The sequence below is a fragment of the Ranitomeya variabilis genome, chromosome 2 (assembly GCF_051348905.1).
Source record: "Ranitomeya variabilis isolate aRanVar5 chromosome 2, aRanVar5.hap1, whole genome shotgun sequence".
Taxonomy (NCBI): Eukaryota; Metazoa; Chordata; class Amphibia; order Anura; family Dendrobatidae; genus Ranitomeya; species Ranitomeya variabilis.
Window position 1 is genome coordinate 437,898,328 of NC_135233.1, and position 10,683 is coordinate 437,909,010.

Here is a 10,683-nt window from a genome sequence, read left to right on the forward strand (position 1 = left end):
TTTTTTGCATTGATGTAAAAGAGCGCAGAACTGGGACCCGTCTCAGAAATGTGACTGCGCTCTCAGCGATCACAGACCGGGAAGATTCATTAATAATGAGCAGACGACACATGACAGGAGATGAGTTCATCTGCAGAATCCCGCAGATAATGACGGATTTTCACATCAAGGAAAAGGCCGTATCATCAGGTCGCTATTTAATATTCCGCTGCCATTACCCAACGTGCGGAGACATGGCCATTAATAATTTTGTAGGTTATATTAATAGGGCGCAGTTTTTGGGCCACTAGACGAGTATGGAGGCATATGTGTTATACAATGTTAGTGCACGAGGCAGGAAGCTCATCAGTCACAGCGAACTGCGGGAAGAACGGAGTCAGCAGAGGAGTGGTGCAACATGGCCGACACTCGTCTGTCTGCAGCAGTCACTAATTAGCCTGGTAGGAACGTCCTTCTCGGGCGTCATTCGCTGATTGATTGACAACGCATGTATTGTCTTAAGCAAAGAAGAGGTTCTGCAGGAGTTGCTGAATGTATCCGCCTACATCTACTACACCTGCACTGCTGCAGAACAGAGAAAAGCTTGTCTGAGCCGGTTCTCTAGATCACCATAATACATGTCTAAGCTACTGCAGAACCTCATCATACACCTCAGCTGCTGCAGAACCTCATAGTACACCTCAGCTGCTGCAGAACCTCATAGTACACCTCAGCTGCTGCAGAATATCATAATGCACCTCAGCTGTTGCAGAACCTCATAATACACCTCAGCTGCTGCAGAACCTCATAGTACACCTCAGCTGCTGCAGAATATCATAATACATCTCAGCTGCTGCAGAATATCATAATACACCTCAGCTGCTGCAGAACCTTATAATACACCTCAGCTGTTGCAGAACCTCATAATACACCCCAGCTGCTGCAGAACCTCATAATACACCCCAACTGCTGCAGAACCTCATAGTACACCTCAGCTGCTGTAGAACCTTATAATACACCTCAGCTGCTGCAGAAACTCAAAATACACCTCAGCTGCTGCAGAACCTCATAATACACCTCAGCTGCTGCAGAACCTTATGCACCTCAATTGCTGCAGAACCTCATAATACACCTCAGCTGCTGCAGAACCTCATAATACACCTCAGCTGCTGCAGAACATTATAATACACCTCAGCTGCTGCAGAACATCATAATACATGTCAGATGCTGCAGAACATCATAATACACCTCAGCTGCTGCCGAACATCATAATACACCTCAGCTGCTGCAGAACATCATAATACACCTCAGCTGCTGCAGAACATCATAATGCAAAAAAACAAAGCTATACTCTTCCTCCACAGGGTCACTGATGCTGCTTGGACCCAACCCTGGTATTTCTGCAGTGGTAACATTGCATCTATAGTGAACGTGGCTGCTGCAGCCAATCACTGGGCTCAGCAGCTCATACTGTCCATATTTGTATCCCGCTGAGCCCACTGATTGGCTGCAGCGGTCACCTGTGCTGTAGTTATGACATCACAGCTGAAACATGTCAACAGAAACCCGGTGGTGGGCTGAGCAGCATTGCTAGACCTGAGGAAGGCGTATGGAGCTCCTGGTATTTTCTACAGCTGTGGGACCACAAAATGTGACCTTGAAAACCCCTTTAAGGCTACGTTCACATTTGCGTTGTGCGCCGCAGCGTCGGCGCCGCAACGCACAACGCAAACAAAAACGCAGCAAAACGCATGCACAACGCTGCGTTTTGCGCCGCATGCGTCCTTTTTTTCATTGATTTTGGACGCAGCAAAAATGCAACTTGCTGCGTCCTCTGCGCCCGGACGCGGGCGCCGCAGGGACGCATGCGGCGCAAAACGCAAGTGCGACGCATGTCCATGCGCCCCCATGTTAAATATAGGGGCGCATGACGCATGCGGCGACGCTGCGGCGCCCGACGCTGCGGCGCCGACCGCAAATGTGAACGTAGCCTAAGACCGGGTCACACTTGCGAGTGCAATACGAGAAACTCGCGCGAGTCTCTCGCATCAATACCCGGTACTGCCGCCGGCACTCAGGACTGGAGTGTGTGGCTGCATGTATTTCTATGCAGCTAAATGCTCCAGTCCGAACCGCCAGCGGCAGTGCCGGGTATTGATGCGAAAGACTCGAGCGAGTTTCTCGCATTGAAAAAAATATGAAAAAAATGAGTCTGTTCTGCTTGTAGAAGAGGTTGAAGCTGAAAGAAGCAATGATTTCCACCAAAGATGTGCACTATCTACATATAAGTGGGTACAGCAGAGCTGAGACTGGGAACTTTTCTACTCGAATTTTACAAAAATTTCCCAAAATGTTATTTTTTTGGTAATTCTCGGATTCGGTAAAATGAAGGACATTTTTCAGATCCATAATGTGCCATTAAATGGTTAAAAAAAATAAAATAAATTGTTATACTCACCTCACCATTCACCTCTCAGGCTGTATGACCGCTGCAGCCTGTGATTGGTGATGGCGGTCAATGGATTTCAGCAGCACATTTTTGGATTTTTTTTCTGATGATGCACCAGACAGTCTCTACTTCTTGTGTCGGCACAGAGCGTGGAGCAGCATGCCCAGGATACATGTCGTAGGTGAATATAAATTAGTTTTTTTTGTTTATTTTTTACAGTTCCAAGTCTCAGGGGAAACTTTTTCTATTTTCCTGGACAACCTCTTTAAGGTGGGTGGTGCCTAATGGAGGGGACCCAGACACACATCGGGCCCTTTGCCGTCAATGTTCTCCCTTGAAATTATACGCTTAAATAGATACAGTATTAATGAATAGCAAGAAATTGAAAGGCTGCAAAAAAGGCAAGCGGGTAAATGAAAAAGATTCAGTCTTAAAGGGGTTAAAGCTCTACGCGCCAACATCAGCAAATATTGTTCTCAGGCTTTAATAGTTTAGATGCTTTCTTAGGTCTCATCAGCATCGGCGCTAAAAAAAACCCAAACCCGTCCTCATCCGGCAGCTCCGAGCAAGTGAAGCCATCAAGCTGTCTGTGTGATTTCCTCGCGAAAGGTGACTGATGACAATGTCATCTCCGCTATCCTTTATGTCCACAAACCAATCAGCCATTAAAGGTCCAATAAATGTAATAATTCATAAGACAGGTGCCGTCAAGCGTCTTAAGACTTTTTTCTTTTTTTTTCAGACTTGTCCCCATTTCCCCAGAACGCTGATGACAACAGTAAAGAAAATCCCATCTCAGGCCTTTCAGGCTTTACGGGAAATATTACGCTGACGTGTCTTAAAAGCATGTATGAAAGATTTAACAATAGCAGCTCAAAGTGGTGAATGCCGCTTTCACGTAGACCCTTTTTGACTCGCAGATGGAAATGGAGTGTCTCAAGATGCAGCGTTTTCTTCTGGTTGACTGGCTGACCCTTTAATCACCAGATGTTGTGCAACACCCCCTGTAGAGTAGGTGACGGGGGAGCCATATTGTTCAGGCTTTTGCATGTTCACAGATAGAAGAGCCGAATGGTTCTGACTGTGACTATTATATTCAATGTTCAGTCGTGATAAAATACATTTAGATACAGTATTGGAGACAATATTTTATTTCCCTTTATCCTCCTTATGGCTCAAAAAAATTTCATCTGTCTGTAATGTGTGTTCCACCCGGCCTGTCCCTCCATCGACACCTTCATACACTGTACAGAGTAGAAAGAGTACAAGATCAGTGCATATTGGGGAAGATATCTGATTAAATGCCGTCAATACAGCCACCAATAGAAGGAGTTTTGGCGCCAACACATTTAGATTTTGACTTTGGAAAATTCGAAATGGAACAGGAGTACGAACACCAGAGGAACTGCCAGGAGCTAAAACAAGGAGCTTAAAAAGCAAGGGCAAAGCCAGGAACATGGACACCAGAGGCATTGCCAGGAGATAGAACAAGGAACACAAATTTCTTGGTTATACTCTTGTGTCTGTGGTCCATCTATTAGTCCTGGCCATGCCCGTGGTTTCTGTTCTTCTGGCTGCAGATCCTGGTGTCTGTTTTCCCTGATTTTGCTGTTTTCTGCAGGAGCTGCAGTCAGGAGAACTGACACTACAGGCATGGCCAAGAGTTAAACCAGGGAGCAAAGACACCAGGGGTATGGCCAGGAGACATGACAAGGACCACAGACACAAGAGTTATGGTGATCAGACTGACAAGGGACATGAATGCCAGAGGCATGGCCAGGAGCTCAAACAGGAAAAAATTGACACCAGAGGCATTGCCAGGAGATGACATGGAGAACTGACACCACAGATATGGTCAGGAGCTGAAAGACTGAATAACATACACCAGGGCCATGGCCCGATGCTGGAATCAAGAACATAAAAATGAGAGGCGCAGCAAGGAGGACACATACCAGGGGTATGGCCATGATTAGAATCAGGAACATAGTAACCAGGAGTATGACCAGGATTGGTACCTCGAGAACAGTACTAGTGGTATAACTAGGTGTTAGAACTAGGGTTGAGCGACTTTCATTTTTTTAAGATCGAGTAGGGTTTTGGGAAACCCGATTTTGTCCAGAGTCGAGTCGAGTGCAGTCGGCCGATTATCGCTAAAAGTCGGGGATCGACCGAAACACGAAACCCAATGCAAGTCAATGGGGAAGCATAGTCGGCAGTGAGTGGAGGCCAGGAAAACACCTACAGTGCCCATTTTAATGCCAAAAACATCCATTCTTGTTTCTGAAGCTTGCCAATCTTAATTAACTGTATAATAATAGTTGGGCATAGGGAATTGGGGGAAAGTTGTGGGGGGAGTAGGGCTGGCTCAAGTTTTTCGTGGGCCCAGGAAATGCGGACTACGTCACGGCGGTGTTGCAGGGAAAGGTAAGTATTTAAAAGTTGCAAGTGCTGTGATCCTGAGCAAGCAGGGGGGGCCCACTCGTTCGCATTGCCACTGGCACAGGGCCCCTCAAAGTACGGCGGTGTGTTTGCATGGCGGGGGCGCCTCCCACCAGCAGCGACACTTTTGCGTACTCTGAGGGGCCCTGTGCCAGTGACGTCGCCAACGAGTATGCCCCCCCACCTGATGAAGGAACCTGCACTTTCATCTGCACCTTCCTCTTTGTCCCTGTGTAAGGTGGTATAACATGCGGGAAGGGGAACCTTACTTTCAGCAGGGACAGATTCTGGCTGTGTAGAGTACAAGGGGAATGTAGTGGTCTAGGTCAATGTACCAGCAGACTCATTTAGCAGTGGCTGGGCAATGGGCAGGATGAGGAGGAAACAGATATAGGGCCAAAGAATAAAGTAGGCTACATGCAGTTCAAAATTGGTAACAGGACTAAACAGGCGGCATTGCTTTGTTCAGTGGAGTAGCAAACCCAAGAGCAGCAGACACTGTTTCAAGGGCCTAACCACACTAGTAGGCCAAATGCAGTTTAATATCTGATAGTATAGGGCGAAAGCCAGAATGTGGAAGCTCAGCTTTGTTCAGTTGAGGACAACACCAGGGAGGGGCAGACACCTTTAGTAGGCCGGAAAAGCCTATTGCATTTTTTAAAATGGTAATTTGGAGCAGAAGGTTGAAGCTCAGCTTTATTTAGTTGAGGGCAACACCAGGGAGGGGCAGAAGCCGTTAGTAGGCCCTAACCACCATTTTTTTTTTTTTTAAAACCACTTAATGAGAGCCGGAAGGTTGAAGCTCAGCTTTATTTAGTTGAGGACAACACCAGGGAGGGGCAGAAGCCGTTAGTAGGCCCTAACCACCATTTTTTTTTTAAAACCACATAATGAGAGCCGGAAGGTTGAAGCTCAGCTTTATTTAGTTGAGGACAACACCAGGGAGGGGCAGAAGCCGTTAGTAGGCCCTAACCACCATTTTTTTTTTAAAACCACTTAATGAGAGCCGGAAGGTTGAAGCTCAGCTTTATTTAGTTGAGGACAACACCAGGGAGGGGCAGAAGCCGTTAGTAGGCCCTAACCACCATTTTTTTTTTTAAAACCACATAATGAGAGCCGGAAGGTTGAAGCTCAGCTTTATTTAGTTGAGGACAACACCAGGGAGGGGCAGAAGCCGTTAGTAGGCCCTAACCACCATTTTTTTTTTTAAAACCACATAATGAGAGCCGGAAGGTTGAAGCTCAGCTTTATTTAGTTGAGGACAACACCAGGGAGGGGCAGAAGCCGTTAGTAGGCCCTAACCACCATTTTTTTTTTAAAACCACTTAATGAGAGCCGGAAGGTTGAAGCTCAGCTTTATTTAGTTGAGGACAACACCAGGGAGGGGCAGAAGCCGTTAGTAGGCCCTAACCACCATTTTTTTTTTTTTTAAAACCACTTAATGAGAGCCGGAAGGTTGAAGCTCAGCTTTATTTAGTTGAGGACAACACCAGGGAGGGGCAGAAGCCGTTAGTAGGCCCTAACCACCATTTTTTTTTTAAAACCACTTAATGAGAGCCGGAAGGTTGAAGCTCAGCTTTATTTAGTTGAGGACAACACCAGGGAGGGGCAGAAGCCGTTAGTAGGCCCTAACCACCATTTTTTTTTTAAAACCACTTAATGAGAGCCGGAAGGTTGAAGCTCAGCTTTATTTAGTTGAGGACAACACCAGGGAGGGGCAGAAGCCGTTAGTAGGCCCTAACCACCATTTTTTTTTTTTAAACCACATAATGAGAGCCGGAAGGTTGAAGCTCAGCTTTATTTAGTTGAGGACAACACCAGGGAGGGGCAGAAGCCGTTAGTAGGCCCTAACCACCAATTTTTTTTTTTTTAAAACCACTTAATGAGAGCCGGAAGGTTGAAGCTCAGCTTTATTTAGTTGAGGACAACACCAGGGAGGGGCAGAAGCCGTTAGTAGGCCCTAACCACCATTTTTTTTTAAAAACCACTTAATGAGAGCCGGAAGGTTGAAGCTCAGCTTTATTTAGTTGAGGACAACACCAGGGAGGGGCAGAAGCCGTTAGTAGGCCCTAACCACCATTTTTTTTTTTAAAACCACATAATGAGAGCCGGAAGGTTGAAGCTCAGCTTTATTTAGTTGAGGACAACACCAGGGAGGGGCAGAAGCCGTTAGTAGGCCCTAACCACCATTTTTTTTTTTTTTAAAACCACTTAATGAGAGCCGGAAGGTTGAAGCTCAGCTTTATTTAGTTGAGGACAACACCAGGGAGGGGCAGAAGCCGTTAGTAGGCCCTAACCACCATTTTTTTTTTAAAACCACTTAATGAGAGCCGGAAGGTTGAAGCTCAGCTTTATTTAGTTGAGGACAACACCAGGGAGGGGCAGAAGCCGTTAGTAGGCCCTAACCACCATTTTTTTTTTTTAAACCACATAATGAGAGCCGGAAGGTTGAAGCTCAGCTTTATTTAGTTGAGGACAACACCAGGGAGGGGCAGAAGCCGTTAGTAGGCCCTAACCAAAGTTGAAGGCCAAATGCAGTTTAATTTCTGATACTATAGGCCGAAAGCCAGAAGGTGGAAGTTCCGATTTAGACAGTGGAGGACAATTTGAATTAGGGACTGCAGACAGACTTAGTAGGCTGTCCCCTGTGGACCATGCATCCACCACATTAACCCATTGCGCCGTAATGGACACGTAATCTTCCGTGGCCATGCCTACAGGTCCATGCGTCTGTTGTCAGGTGCACCTTTGTACTCACAGATTGCCAGAGTGCATGGACAATGCGGTCTTCTACATGCTGGTGGAGGGTTGGGATGGCTTTTCTCGCAAAAGAAGTGTCGACTGGTTAGCTTGTAGCGTGGTACAGCGTAGTCCATCATGGCCTTATTAATAGTAAATAAAATATATAACTAGGCTCTATGAACTTTTAAATAGGTTCCAGGGGTACACGGGCAGCATTGGTGTGGTCAGTGGAGGAGTATTGCAAGTAGGGGCTGCAGACAGGCTATCAAAGGCCTAAAATAACAAACAGTAGGCAGTCATGGCAGTTTTACATCGGTTACATGGATACACAGGCAGGCACTCCAGGCAGCATTGTGCTCAGTGGAGGAGTATTGCAAGTAGGGGCCGCAGACAGGCTATCAAAGGCCTAAAATAACAAACAGTAGGCAGTCATGGCAGTTTTACATCGGTTACATGGATACACAGGCAGCTAGGTGGTGAGTGGAGGAGTATTTAAAGTAAGGACCGCAGACAGGCTATCAAAGGCCTAACATAACAAACAATAGGCTCATGGCAGTTTTACAGCGGTTACATGGATACACGGGCAGGCAGCTTGGTGGTGAGTGGAGGAGTATTTAAAGTATGGACCGCAGACAGGCTTCGAAGGCCTAACACAATAAAATGGGCTGGCTGTAGGCACTTTAAAATTGGTTCCAGGGGTACACGGGCAGCAGTGGTCTGGTCAGTGGAGGCCTAGTGGAAGTATGGACCGCAGACAGGCTTCGAAGGCCTAACACAATAAAATGGGCTGGCTGTAGGCACTTTAAAATTGGTTCCAGGGGTACACGGGCAGCAGTGGTCTGGTCAGTGGAGGCCTAGTGGAAGTATGGACCGCAGACAGGCTTCGAAGGCCTAACACAATAAAATGGGCTGGCTGTAGGCACTTTAAAATTGGTTCCAGGGGTACACGGGCAGCAGTGGTCTGGTCAGTGGAGGACTAGTGGAAGTATGGACCGCAGACAGGCTTCGAAGGCCTAACACAATAAAATGGGCTGGCTGTAGGCACTTTAAAATTGGTTCCAGGGGTACACGGGCAGCAGTGGTCTGGTCAGTGGAGGCCTAGTGGAAGTATGGACCGCAGACAGGCTTCGAAGGCCTAACACAATAAAATGGGCTGACTGTAGGCACTTTAAAATTGGTTCCAGGGGTACACGGGCAGCAGTGGTCTGGTCAGTGGAGGACTAGTGGAAGTATGGACCGCAGACAGGCTTCGAAGGCCTAACACAATAAAATGGGCTGGCTGTAGGCACTTTAAAATTGGTTCCAGGGGTACACGGGCAGCAGTGGTCTGGTCAGTGGAGGACTAGTGGAAGGAGGGAGCGCAGAAAGGCTTCAAAGGCCTAACATAACAAACAATAGGCTCATGGCAGTTTTACAGCGGTTACATGGATACACGGGCAGGCAGCTTGGTGGTGGTGAGTGGAGGAGTATTTAAAGTAGGGACCGCAGACAGGCTATCAAAGGCCTAACATAAAAAAACAATAGGCTCATGGCAGTTTCACAGCGGTTACATGGATACACGGGCAGGCAGCTTGGTGGTGGTGAGTGGAGGAGTATTTAAAGTAGGGACCGCAGACAGGCTATCAAAGGCCTAACATAACAAACAATAGGCTCATGGCAGTTTTACAGCGGTTACATGGATACACGGGCAGGCAGCTTGGTGCTGAGTGGAGGAGTATTTAAAGTATGGACCGCAGACAGGCTTCGAAGGCCTAACACAATAAAATGGGCTGGCTGTAGGCACTTTAAAATTGGTTCCAGGGGTACACGGGCAGCAGTGGTCTGGTCAGTGGAGGCCTAGTGGAAGGAGGGACCGCAGACAGGCTTCGAAGGCCTAACACAATAAAATGGGCTGGCTGTAGGCACTTTAAAATTGGTTCCAGGGGTACACGGGCAGCAGTGGTCTGGTCAGTGGAGGCCTAGTGGAAGTATGGACCGCAGACAGGCTTCGAAGGCCTAACACAATAAAATGGGCTGGCTGTAGGCACTTTAAAATTGGTTCCAGGGGTACACGGGCAGCAGTGGTCTGGTCAGTGGAGGACTAGTGGAAGTATGGACCGCAGACAGGCTTCGAAGGCCTAACACAATAAAATGGGCTGGCTGTAGGCACTTTAAAATTGGTTCCAGGGGTACACGGGCAGCAGTGGTCTGGTCAGTGGAGGCCTAGTGGAAGGAGGGACCGCAGACAGGCTTCGAAGGCCTAACACAATAAAATGGGCTGGCTGTAGGCACTTTAAAATTGGTTCCAGGGGTACACGGGCAGCAGTGGTCTGGTCAGTGGAGGACTAGTGGAAGGAGGGAGCGCAGAAAGGCTTCAAAGGCCTAAAATAACAAACAATAGGCTCATGGCAGTTTTACAGCGGTTACATGGATACACGGGCAGGCAGCTTGGTGGTCAGTGGAGGAGTAGGGACCGCAGACAGGCTATCAAAGGCCTAAAATAACAAACAATAGGCTCATGGCAGTTTTACAGCGGTTACATGGATACACGGGCAGGCAGCTTGGTGCTGAGTGGAGGAGTAGTGCAAGGAGTGTCTGTCCCAGTACTCCCAAAATATAAATAGATGTTAATGTCTCGCAAAACAACCAAAACAAAAAAAAAGATGGCATACTTAGGTACAGGGGTGGGCTCATCTGCTGTGTTTCTGACATAGTAATTTGGCAGTAACTATTTAATGGTGCCAATATAGGACACAGACACAGACTACTTTAAGTTGCATCATAGATGTCTACAAATTTGTATTGTCAGTGCCAGACATTGAATGATGTCAGCGAATAGACTAAAGATTGGTGGAGCTGTGCGACATAATTTTGCACGTACTAGAGCCCAGTTTGAGCTGGGGTAGGGGGGAACTCTCTTGAGGCCGGCGGGACCGCCCCAGGGCCACTCATGTTACAACGGTGTGTCTGACGTTGGGTGCGCACCACCACCGCCAGAGACACTACATTGTACTATGAGGGACCCAGTAGCAATGCCGTCAACCAAAAGCGAGCACACCCACCTCTTCAGACAAACAGCAGTCTCACGGGTGCTT

At 47.5% G+C, this 10,683-nt stretch overlaps 1 long non-coding RNA gene across 2 annotated transcripts; it reads left to right on the top strand.

The window, feature by feature from the left end:
* Positions 1-1,526: 1,526 nt before the first annotated feature.
* On the top strand, positions 1,527-3,563 carry LOC143809555 (uncharacterized). 2 transcript variants are annotated; one of them, XR_013222333.1, is made up of 3 exons: positions 1,539-1,600; positions 2,936-3,037; positions 3,171-3,563. It is a non-coding gene; the product is annotated as an uncharacterized LOC143809555 (long non-coding RNA). The 2 variants fall into 2 exon arrangements; XR_013222334.1 differs by lacking the exon at positions 2,936-3,037 and having other exon boundaries at positions 1,527-1,600.
* The last annotated feature ends 7,120 nt before the right edge of the window (positions 3,564-10,683 follow it).